Genomic DNA, 13429 nt, shown 5'->3' on the forward strand with positions numbered 1-13429 from the left:
CCACATCCACAGAATATACATTCTTCTCAGCACTACATCACACCTATTCTAAAATTGACCAGTAATTGGAAGTAAATCACTCCTCAGCAAATGCAAAAGAACAGAAATCATAACAAACAGCCTCTCAGACCACAGTGCAATCAAATTACAACTCAGGGTTCAGAAACTAACTCAGAACCATAGAAACTGAACAACTAGCTGTTGAATGTTGACTGGATAAACAATGAAATGAAGGCAGAAATAAAACTGTTCTTCGAAACCAACGAGAACGAAGACACAACATACCAGAATCTCTGGTACACATTTAAAGCACTGTCTAGAGGTAAATTTATAGCAATAAATGACCACATAAGAAGCAAGAAAAAATCTAAAATAGACACCCTATCTCGAAATTGAAAGAGCTGAAGGAGCAAGAAAAAAAAAAAAAAAACACCTCAAAGCTAGCAGAAGACAAGAAATAAATAAGATCAGAGCAGAACTGAAGGAGATAGAGACAAAAAAAAAACCCTCAAAAAATCAATAAATACAGGAGTTGATTTTTTGAAAAGATCAACAAAATAGACCACTAGCCAGATTTATAAAAAAGAAAAGAGAATAATCAAATAGATGCAACAAAAAATGATAAAGAGGATATCACCACTGATTCTACACAAATACAAACGACTATCAGAGATTACTACAAACAATTCTATGCACACAAACCAGTAAACCTGGAAGAAATGGATAAATTCCTGGACACTTGCACCCTCCCAAGCCTAAACCAGGAAGAAGCCGAAACCCTGATTCTACCAGACATACAAAGAGAGGATTGTACCATTCCTTCTGAAACTATTCCAAACAATCCTAAAAGAGAGAATCCTTCCCTAATCATTTTATGAGACTAACATCATCCTGATACCAAAACCTGGAAGAGACTCAACAAGAAAAGAAAACTTCAGGCCAATATCCATGATGAACATAGATGCAAAAATCTTCAATAAAATACTGGCAAACAAATTGCAACAGCACATCAAAAAGATTATCCATCATGATCAAGTAGGCTTCATCCTGGGGATGCAAGGCTGGTTCAACATATGCAAGTCTATAAATATAATCCACCACATAACAGAACCAAAAACAAAAACCACATGATTATCTCAATAGATACAGAGAAGGCCTTTGACAAAATTCAACAGCACTTTATGCTAAAAACTCTCAATAAACTAGGTATCGATGGAACGTATCTCAAAATAATCAAAGTTATTTATGACAAACCACAGCCAATATCATACTGAATGGGCAAAAACTGGAAGCATTCCCTTTGAAAACTGGCACTAGACAATGATGCCCTCTCTCACCACTCCTATTCAATATAGTATTGGAAGTTCTAGCCAGAGCACTCAGGCAAGAAAAAGAAATAAAGTGTATTCAATTAGGAAAAAAGGAAGTCAAATTGTCTCTATTTGCAGATGACATGATTGTATATTTAGAAGACCCCATTGTCTCAGCCTCAAATCTCCTGGAACTGATAACTTCAGCAAAGTCTCAGGATACAAAATCAAGTGCAAAAATCACAAGCATTCCTATACACCAATAACAGACTTAAAGGGAGCCAAATGAAGAACAAAATCCCATTCAAAATTGCTACAAAGAGAATAAAATACCTAGGAATACAACTAACAAAGGATGTAAAGGACCTCTTCAAGGAGAACTATAAACCACTGTTCATGGAAATAAGAGAGAACACAAAAGATGGAAAAACATTCCATGCTCATGGTTAGGAAGAATCAATATTGTGAAAATGGCCATACTACTAAAAGTAATTTATATATTCAACACTATCCCCATCAAGCTATCAATGACCCTCTTCAAAGAACTGGAAAAAACTGCCTTAAACTTCATATGGAACCAAAAGAGAGCCCACATAGCCAAGACAATTCTAAGCAAAAAGAACAAAACTGGAGGCATCACACTACCAGACTTCAAACTATACTACAAGCCTATAGTAATCAAAACAATATGGTACTGGTACCAAAACAGAGATATAGACCAATGGAACAGAACAGAGGCCTCAGAGGCAACCTCACCCATCTACAACCATCTGATCTTTGATAAACCTGACAAAAACAAGCAATGGGGAAAGGACTCTGTTTAATAAATGGTTTGTGAAAACTGGCTAGCCATGTGCAGAAGGCAGAAACTAGACCTCTTTCTGACACCTTACACTAAAATTAACTCCAGATAGATTAAAGACTTAAACATAAGGCCTAACACCATAAAAACCCTAGAAGAAACCCTAGGCAAAACCATTCAGGACATAGGCATAGGAAAGGACTTCATGACTAAAACATCAAAAGCATTGGCAACAAAAGCCAAAATAGACAAATGGGACCTAATCAAACTACAGAGCTTCTGCACAGCAAAAGAGGCAGTCATTAGAGTTAACTGGCAACCAGCAGAATGAGAAAAAGTTTCTGCAATCTACCGATGTGACAAAGGGCTAATATCCAGAATCTACAAAGAACTAAAACAGATTTACAAGAAAAAAAAAAAAACCCATCCAAAAGTGGGCAAAGAACATGAACAGACACTTTTCAAAAGAAGACATTTATGAGGCCTAGAAACATATGAAAAAAATGCTCCTCATCACTGGTCATTAGAAAAATGCAAATCAAAACCACATTGAGATACCATCTCACGCCAGTTAGAATGGCGATCATTTAAAAATCTGGAGACAACAGATGCTGGAGGGGATGTGCAGAAATAGGAATAGTTTTATACTGTTGGTGGGAGTGTAAACTAGTTCACCCATTGTGGAAGACAGTGTGGTGCTTCCTCAAGGACCTAGAAATAGAAATACCATTTGACCCAGCAATCCCATTACTGGGTGTATATCCAAGGGATTATAAATTGTTCTATTGTAAAGACACATGCACATGAATGTTTATTGCAGCACTGTTTACAATAGCAAAGACTTGTAACCAGTGCAAATGCCCATTGATGATAGACTGGACAGGGAAAATGTGCACATATACACCATGGAATACTATGCAGCCATAAAAAAATAAATAAATAAGTTCGTGTCCTTTGTAGGGACATGGATGAATCTGGAAATCATCATTCTCAGAAAAGTGACACAAAAACAGAAAATGGAACACCACATGTTCTCACTCATAGGTGGGTGTTGAACAGCGAGAACACATGGACACAGGGAGGGGACCATCACACGCTGAGGTCTGTGTGGGGAGGAAAAGGGGAGGTACATTGAGGGGTAGGGGGTTGGGGAGGGATAACATGGGGAGAAATGCCAGATATAGGTGATGGGATGAAGGCATCAAACAACATTGCCATTTATGTACCTATGCGACGATCCTGCACGTTCTTCACATGTATCCCGGAACCTAAAATGCAATAAAATATACATATATATACATATACATATATATATATATACACACACACATATATATATACACACACATATATATACACATATATATACATACATATATATACATATATATATACACATATATACATATATATACAAACATATATATATACATATATATATAAACCAGTCTTAATTACTTTCACATGGATAAAATCATACAGAGCATATTATCTAAATAGAGTCTTATCAAATTACAAATCAGTGAGATTGAGAAAATTGTGCAAATTTTGGAAGTAAAATAATGCATTTATAAATAATCTACAGGCTGTCAAAAAGGAAATCAGAAAGAATATTAGAAAGTAATTTTAAATAAAATAATACTAAAATAAATTTTCAATTAAAGTAGTCCCTGGAGAAAAATATTTAGTTTTAAATGCTGGTATTGTAAAAGGATAAATATGCAAACATCAAAGATCTAAGCTATTAACAAGAATCACAAGAAAGCAAGTTAAACTTGAAAAAAAGTAGAAGAAAAAAACAGGTGAGGAAATTAATAAAATTATTCTCTTCGTTTTGTTTTGTATTTGTTTATGGTAGAGCATAATTTTGTTACTCCATTCTGACATTGCTGAAAAGAAATACCTGAGGCTGGGTAATTCATAAAGCAAAGAGTTTGAGCTGGCTCAGGGTTTTGCAGGCTGTACAGGAGGTGTGTGCTGGCAAATGCTTCTGGTGAGAGCCTCAGGAAGCTAAGAATCATGGAGGAAGGAGAGGGGAGCCCAGGTATCACGTGGTGAGAGCAGGAGCACTGAAAAAGTGTGGAAGAGTCTCACTCCTTTAAACAACCAGATCTTGTGTGAACTGAGTGAGAAATCACTCATTACAGCTAGGATGGCACCAAGCCATTGACGAAGGATCTGCCCCCGGACTAAAATACTTCTCACCAGGCCTCATCTCCAACATTGGAGGTTACATTTCAACATGAGATTTGGAGGGAACAAACATCCAAACTATATCAAGAACATAATTGGTTTAATGTATTCTGACTTTGCAACCAGGAACATTATTTAAATTAACTTATTAAATGTATAAGTCTGGCTATTATTTTCATTTTCTAAGTACCTGATGATGTCAAGAGTAAATGATGATCATTCTACCTGGATTCAATTATTGTCTTTTTTATAAATTTTTCTTGCCATTTTTATTGCCTGACTCCTCTACTACTCCAGATATGACACAGACTGTTGTAAATATTTCACTGCTTAGACTAATGTGTGCAATAGGGTAGCTATCATTTCTCAGATTCAAGAAATAACCTTTTGATACAAGTTTGCAAACAGATTTTTAAAAACTTAAGTCCAAGTGCTGAATTCTGTCAAATAATATTTCATGTCTCTACCACGCTGGTTGCATGTGTTTTCTACTTCCTTCTGTTTATGTAGTGAATCACACTAACTGATTCTCAAATACTCAAACAACCTTGCATTTCTGGAGTAACCTCCGCTTGGTCATAATTTAGTAGCCATCTGTTATATCACTGAATTCAGTTGGCTAATATTTTCTTAAGGACATGGTTCATAGGAGTTTTTGTGAAGTGGAAATTTCACCCAGGATTTTGTCAACATGTAGTCAGCAACCATCCCTATTTTTAAACTGCCCCTATTTTCCTTAGTAACTGCCTCTTTTTGCTTCTGTGCCTCAGTTTATTGCTTACAAACTGAAAAGCCTTATGGAAAACTGCCACATCATCTAAAATTTGTGTTGGCTAAAGTCCTGAGTTACTTCCCCTGTCCCTTCACTTCTAAAAACTGTATACTCTTCTAAGCTGGGATCCAGACTTTTGGGTGCAAACCCTTCTGGGCCTGCCAGTGTAATAAAGTGTGCTCCTCTGATCCCCTCAGTGCTACTTGACTTTCTTGTCGGGTAAGATTTTCCAGAACATTTGGTTCCCTGACTGGGAAACCCAATCGTGCTGGCCCCTTGAGCCAACAGTTTGGGGTCAGAAAGGATGGACAGCTTGCCTGTCCCCCACCAGGGAATGAGGCAGGGGCCCCCCTGTGTACCTCTACAGGCTACTGCTCTGGCATTACCACTTGCCAGATTTGTAGGGGAGATGGACTGAACTGAAGGGAACTCCCGTTAAGGTAAAGTCCTGGGACTCGACTCTAGGCAGGCCGGTCTACAGATGGAAGGGGAGCCTTATCACCACCCAGGATCTCCATTTGGAGACAGCAGGCAGATCTCCTGGGTTGGGGTGGGAATGTGATAATCTCTGACAGAGTGTGTGAGTGAATGTGGAATTCAAGGGCTTGTGTTTGAATCTCCAGTCTGTGGCTCCACGGTGAAAACTAGGGAGTCCAAGTGGGCCCTAACCTGCGGTTCTGTGGTGACCTCATAAGGCTTATGGCGATATCGAACCTGGCTTGATCCGAGTTGGGGGATTATACTGACCTGCCAATGCTAAGAGGTGCTTAATGTTCCCACCAGGGACACGGCCAGGTGGGCACCTGAGTGGTCCTTCACAGGACACCCCCTCCTTTTGTCTGTCAGAAGGGGACACACATCATGGAGAAAAGTCAGTCTAAGCCCATGGTCCTAGATTTTATGGTCAAAACCTTCAGGAAGGGCTTTTCTGGAGATTATGGGGTCAAAATGACCCCAGGAACGTTAAAGATCTTCTGCAGATCAGAGTGGCTGGTGCTTAGTGTCGGCCGGCCACCAAAGGGCACCCTGGACCACTCTATGGTGCAGGCTGTTTGGAAGGCTGTGACCAGCAACCCCAGCCACCAAGACCAGTTCCCATATATTGACTCCTAGTTGGAGATAAACCCTTTCCCCTTGGGTTCGATTCTGTGCTGGCAAGAAGGGACAATGCAAGGTCCTCATGGCCCAAGCAACTAAGGGACCCAAGTGACCCATTCATCAGGGCAACCCTGAGGAGGAGCTGCCACCACCTGACATCCTTCCAGCACCATCAGCCCCAGCCCACCAGCCTTGCCTGACACACACCCCACGTCTGTAGAACCTGCAGAGCCTGATACAGTCAGCCCGGAGCCCAAGAGGCCCTAAACTCCTTTGACTAGATGCCTACCGTCATCTCACCCAGCCCTGCAGATGCCTTTGTGGGAAGCCAGGGGGCCCCCAACTGCTATGGATGATGGGACAGTGGAGCTGGGGGTATCCATCCTTTATTACTAGCCCTTCAGCACTATGGACCTCCTGAATTGGAAGCATACTCACAGAAGCCCCAGGCCCTAGTTGACCTTTTAGAGTTCATCTTCCAAACACACCAGCTCACCTGGGATGACTATCACCAACTCCTCCTCATGCTGTTCAATACAGAGGAGTGCAGACATATCCTAACTGAGGCCCAAAAGTGGCTTGCAGGACAGGTCCCAGCAGGGACTCTGGACCCAGCCCAGTGGGCCAAGGGGGCCGCACCTGACATGAAGCCGAACTGAGATTTTAACACTGAGGCAGGGAGAGCCTCCCTCCAGAGATACCGGGGAGGCCCTCCTTATAGGAATTCAGGAGGGAGGAAAGAAGCCAACCAGCATGTCAAAAACCACGGATGTCACTCAAAAGCCAGATGAGACTCCCAGTGACTTCTATGAAAGACTTTGCAAAGCCTTCCAGATCTACACCCCATTCGACTCTGAGGCACCAGAGAACATGTGGATAGTCAATGCCACTTTCATTGCCCAGTCAGCCCCAGACATCTGCTGAAAGCTGCAGAAGTTGGAGGGCTTTGCAGGAATGAATGCCACCCAGCTGCTGGAAATTGTCAGTAAAGTCTATACAAACCAAGACCTGCAGGTGCAGAGGGAGGTGGACAAATGAATGAAGCAGAAGGCCACACTCCTGGCAGCAGCTCTCAGCCATCCTGATCCGACTTGGCATCCAGGTCCTCTGTACAAAGGAGGGAGATCTAAGCCCCCCGCCCCCACTCCACCACAGCCAGATCAATGCATACTGCAAAGAGATGCGACACTGGAAAAACGAGAGTCCCAAGCGAATGGTCCCAGGTGGGGCACCCCTCCAAGGAAGGGCAGAATACCAGCCAGAACCTAGCCAGGCCCACCTGATCAGTTTGGCCAGGATGAACACAGACTAGGACGGGCTGGGCTCTATGAACCTTGGCCCCCAAGAGCCCATGGTCAAAATGAAAGTCAGAGGCTACCCAATGACTTTTAGGGTAGACACCCAAGCTAGGTACTCAGTGGTCACCACTCTGGTTGCCCCATTTAGCAACAGGAAAGCAACTGTTGTGGGAGCAATGGGCGACCAGGTAATGTCCTGGCCATTCTGCCAAGATCAAACATGCCAATTGGAGGGGGGATGCCAGGTATACCATGAGTTCCTCTACCTACCAGAATGTCCTGCCCCCCTTTCGGGAAGAGACTTGTTAAGCAAACTGGGGGCACAAATTACCTTTGAACCAGGAGGGCCAACCAGTCTGACTTTGAGTGAGCCAAAGGGGGCCCTGGTCCGGGCAGTCACACTTCCATGTGAGGAAGAATGGAAACTGCACACTGCTGAGAGGTCAGAGGAAAACCCACCGGAATTTCTGGATGTCTCCCCTGCAGTCTGGGCAGAGACAAACCCCCCAGGGATGGCTAAGGCCCACACACTGCTGATAATTGACCTCAAGCCTGGAGCTCTCCCTGTCAGGCAGAGACAGTATCCAATACCCCAAGAGGCCCAGCTGGGAATTCAGGAACACATCTCACAGCTTGGGAAAGAGGGAATCCTGGTCGAGTGCCAGTCTCCTTGGAACACCCCTCTATTGCCAGTAAGGAAGCCCAGTGGGGGATATCACCAAGTCCAGGACCTGAGAGCAGTTAACAGTGCCACAATCACCCTCCACCCAGTGGTTCCTAATCCATATACTCTTCTGGGTCAGCTCCCCCATAAAGCTGATTGGTTCACATGCCTGGACTTAAAGGATACCTTTTTCTGTCTATGATTGGCACCAAAGAGCCAGCTGCTTTTTGCCTTCAAATGGGAAGACACCCAACATGAAGGAAGACAAAACTGACCTGGACTCACTTGCCTCAAGGATTTAAAAACTCTCCCATGCTGTTCAGTGAGGCACTCACCACAGACCTAGCTGCCTTCCCACAAGAAGAACTCAACTGCACACTGGTGCAGTACATAGATAACCTTCTTCTTGCCAGCAGGAGATGGCAGGGCTGCTGGGAAGGGACCAAGGCACTGCTGCAGCTCCTTACAGAGGCAGAATACAAAGTCTCATGGAAAAAGGCCCCAATCTGCAGACAGCAGGTGAGGTACCTGGGGTTCATCATCACCAAGGGACACTGGTCCTTGGGGCCAGAGAGAAAAAGGGTGATCTGTTCCATGCCCACTCCAAACACCAAGCGGAAACTTTGGGAATTACTCATGGTGGCAGGCTTCTGCTGCCTATGGATTCCCAGCTTCTCAGACATAGCAAGGCCCCCCTATGGGGCACTAGCTTGGCCAGAAGACAGACCCCTCCAATGGGGTGGTAGCCAAGACAAGGCTTTCTGGGAAATCAGGGCACTGCTCCAAAGTGTCCCAGCACTAGGACTTCCAGATGTCACCCAGGAATTCAATCTGTTCATTCAGGAGAGGAACAAAACAGTGCTTGGGGTCCTCACGCAGACCACTGGGCCTTAGAAGAGACCAGTAGCATACCTATCTAAACAACTGGATGCAGTGGCATCGGGATGGCCCCCTTGTCTCTGAGCCCTGGCAGCCATAGTCATTCTGATGAAGGAAGCTGACAAGCTAACCTTGGGCCAGACTGTCCAAATCAATGTGCCCCACACGGTGTCCACTCTCATGAGCAGTCAAGGGCACTGGTGGCTCTCAAATGCCCGTTTAACCCACTACCAAGGGCTGCTTTGTGAAAACCCATGGGTCACCGTTGAGACTGTGCATGGCCTCAGTGCATGGCCTCAACCTGGCCACATTTCTACCCGCAGAAGAGAGAGCTCCAGACCACACTGTAAGGAGGTGGTAGATGAAATCTTTGCTAGTCGGCCAGACCTCAAGGACTGAATCCTCCCAAAGGAAGTCTTAAACCCGTTCACTGATGGAAGCAGCTATGTCCAAAATGGGGAGAAGTATGCAGGGTATGCAGTCACCACCACCACTGAAGTGGTCAAGGCAGCCCCCTTGCCCAGAGGCTGGTCAGCACAATGGGTGGAATTACATGCCCTCATTCAGGCCCTGTGCCACGTGGAAAGCAAAGTGACCAATATTTACACTAACTCTAAGTGCACCTTTGCAACCATCGACATACTTGGGGTGATATATAAGGAAAGAGGGCTGCTCACAGCAGGAGGAAAAGAAATCAAAAATAAGGAAGAAATTCTCAGACTGTTAGAAGCAGTTTAGAAGTATCTGTTATACATTGCAAGGGCCACCACAAAGGAACTGATCTTATCTCTGCAGGAAACCGGCTGGCTGACCAAGAAGCTAAGGCAGCTGCACTGCAAAAAGAGCCTGTACAGGCCCCCGCCCAATTATTCAGTCACCCCTTGGCTCTGAGAGGATGTGGGAAAGCCAGAGTGCTCTAAGGAAGAAAACCAGTGAACACAGCAGGGCGGGGCAAAGCAGGGTGCTGGGGGATGGTGGCTACTCCCTGACAACAGACCAGTAGTGCCTAGGAACCTGGCTCACGCCATCGTTACTCAATGCCATGGTCTCACCTACCTGGGTAAAACTGCCCTGGAGACCTTGCTCCACAGCTATTACTATATTGTAACCCTCCCTAAACTCTGTGCTGCAGTAAGCAATCAGTGCCTTATCGGTGCGAAAAACAACCCCCACAGCAGCTGAAACCAGCCCCAGGAGTGCAACAAGGGGGGGATACCCCTTTGAGAACATAGAGGTGGACTTCACTGAAGTCAGGCCCAGTAAAGGGTACAGATACTGGTCCTCGTATGAACATACCCAGGCTGGGCTGAGGCACTCCCAACCAGGATGGAAAGAGCCTGAGAAGTAATGAAAGTCCTTTGTAAAATTTTTCCTTGATATGGGATTCCACTCACCATACACAGTGAGAGTGGGCCAGCATTTGTGGCAGAGATCATCCAAACCCTCACCAGTATGCTCAAGATTAAATGGAAACTTCATACAGCCTACAGGCCACAAAGTTCAGTGAAAGTAGAGCACATGAATTGAACCCTGAAGGTTACACTAGCAAAGTGCTGTCCGGAAACCCAGGCTTCCTGGGTAGATATGCTTCCCCTCACTCTGTTGGGATCATGGTGTACACCAGGACACACCAGCTACTCACCCTTTGAAATCCTATTCAGGAGGCCTCCTCCTCTGGTTAACAAAGTAAGGGGAGACTTTAGACAGGGGAAACAAACATGGCATCCCAGCTGCAGGCATTGGGAAAGGTGCTGTTCCAGGTCACTCAGTTTGTAATAGAAACAGCACCTATCTCTCTACCCAATCCAGTACATACCTTCCAACCTGGGGACCAGGTCTGGATGAAAAATTGGAAAAAGAAACCCCTTCAATCTGTCTGGACAGAGCCCCATACTGTAATCCTTGTCATCCTAACTGCTCTCCAAGTTGCGGGAGTTGTTCTGTGAGTACACAATTCCAGAGCCGAGAGGGCCCACCTGAACACATCACCAGACCGGTGGACTGCACATCCAGACCCCCGGCACCCCACTAAAATCATGCTCTGGTGAGCTGAATCCTGAGAACTCATCAAGCCCTGCTCTAGTCACACAACCTGAAGCTGACTAGTCAATGCATGGCTAAAGCTTGAGGAGCCTCCACTCAATCAGCAAATGTGGACTGAAATCTTAATACTTGGAACTATTCTGACAGCATTTGTTGTTCTGCTGTTGTGCTGACATCATTGTTGTCCCTTGAGGGAACACTCCCTTTCCACGCCTGGTGTAAAATGACATTTCCTGTTTTGTTTTGTTTTGTTTTGTTTCTTTTTGAGACAGTCTCACTCCATCACCAGGCACCAGGTTGGAGTGCAGTGGCACGATCTCAGCTCACTGCAAACTCCGCCTCCCAGGTTCAAGCAATTCTCCTGCTTCAGCTTCCCAAGTAGCTGGGATTACAGGCATGAGCTACCACACCCAACTAATTTTTTGTATTTTTAGTAGAGATGGGGTTTCACCATGTTGGCCAGGATGATCTTGCTCTTGACCTCATGGTCTGCTCGCCTTGGCCTCCCAAAGTGCTGGGATTACGGGCATGAGCCACTGTGCCCAGCTTCCTGTTTTGTTCTTAATAACCTCTATGGCAAACTTAGTAAGGAGGGGTGCTCTAATTAACTGTCCAATCCACACCTACGTTGTGTGGATGCCTTCACTGATGACTGTTTCTTCCCCTCCTCCTTCCGTGTGGGATCCTAGTTCACTTGCACCCATCATGCCCAGAAACATGCAAAATCAAAGGCATTTTCACCCCATACTCCTATATGAAGGCCACCTGCTATAAGCAAGGCAGCCCTAAACTCTGCATAGGCCCAAACTCAAAAACCTATTGGACAGGAATAATGGAAAAAATCTGATTGTCCAATAACAGGATACTGTAGGTGAGGCCAGGATCAGTGCTGGACCTATTACACCTATTATGGGATGTCAGACGGCTCAGGGGTTCAGAACCAGGCCTGAAGAAGACAAATCCAGGAAGCTAAAAATGAACTTGTTAAACTAGCCAGGGCTACTCCTGAGCACTATAGAAGCATAAATCTCTCAGCAATCAGAAGGCTTACACAGCCCTTAGAAACTCATGTCCACCTGACTCAAATTCTAAACACAAGTTATCAGTATATACAAAGTGAGACTAATCTCACTAACCCTTGTTGGTCATGCCTTCCCCTCCAACAGGGAATATTTGTGGCTACTCCAATCCCTGAAGGTTGGAATCTCTCCTGGACAGAAGCCAACTGAATGGCTCTGCTAGGACCAATAGCTGAAAATGTGCTTAAAAAGTCAGAAACCAATCTTACCTGTATCCAGAGCCTCCAGGAAAACTTACCCATTGGCAACCTACCACATCTTCTTTGTACAACAACTATCCCCCTCTCCAACACAAAAACCCAGTGTACCCCCTCTGCTCCCTCCCCCCCTCCACATCTTCCTCATCTATGGCAGACAGGCACACATATGTCTAGATACAAACAGGATAGGAGTGTGCATCTGGGCATTCCTAACCCCAGAAATCTCAGTTGCTATGGACCAAGAAATTGAAATGACTCTAAATCCTCACTACCAGTCCAAATGGGCAGTGTGGCTTACCCTCCTAGTAGGAACTGGCATAGCAGCCAGGATAGGCACTGGAATAGGAGGCATCAGCACTTCAACCCATTTCTTTTATTAACTGTCCCAAGAACTCAGTGATGATATGGAAATGGTGGCCAACTCCCTGACCTCCCTACAAAACTGGTTAAACTCCCTAGCTGTGGTAGTTCTACAAAATCACAGAGCCTTGGACTTATGGCTGCGAAGTGAGGTACCTGCCTTATCCTACAGGAAGAGTGTGGCTAATATGTCAATCACTCAGGCGTAGTAACAGGGAAAGTTAAAGAGCTAAGGGACTGCATTCAAAGACAGCGCACAGAGTCAGAGAGCTACGGGAGCTTTTGGAGCTTCCCAGGTCTCAGAACCTGGATACGTTGGGCCCTACCCTTCCTTGGGCCTCTGCTAGTAATCTTCTTGGCCCTTGCGTTTGGCCCTTGCCTAATTAACATACTCCTGGGCTTCATTGAAGCCTTGTAATTAGAAAAACAAATGCCCAGTTACTAGCCCTCCTTGGGTACAAGCCGCTAAGTACAGACACCAGGGTGTGAAAGGCAATGCTCCCTAAAATATCTATAAGAGAGCATCAAAGGGGTGATGAAGTGGAAATTTTGCCCAGGATTTTGTTAACATGTACTCAGCAGCCGTCCCTATTTTAAAACTGCCCCTATTTTATTAGTAACTGCCTCTTTCTGCTTCTGTACCTCAGCTTATTGCTTTCTAACTGAAAAGCCTTAAGGAAAACTGCCATGTCGTCTAAAACCTGCTGCATTGTCTAAAGTCCTGAGTTACT

The sequence above is a fragment of the Saimiri boliviensis genome, chromosome 4 (assembly GCF_048565385.1).
Source record: "Saimiri boliviensis isolate mSaiBol1 chromosome 4, mSaiBol1.pri, whole genome shotgun sequence".
Lineage (NCBI taxonomy): Eukaryota > Metazoa > Chordata > Mammalia > Primates > Cebidae > Saimiri > Saimiri boliviensis.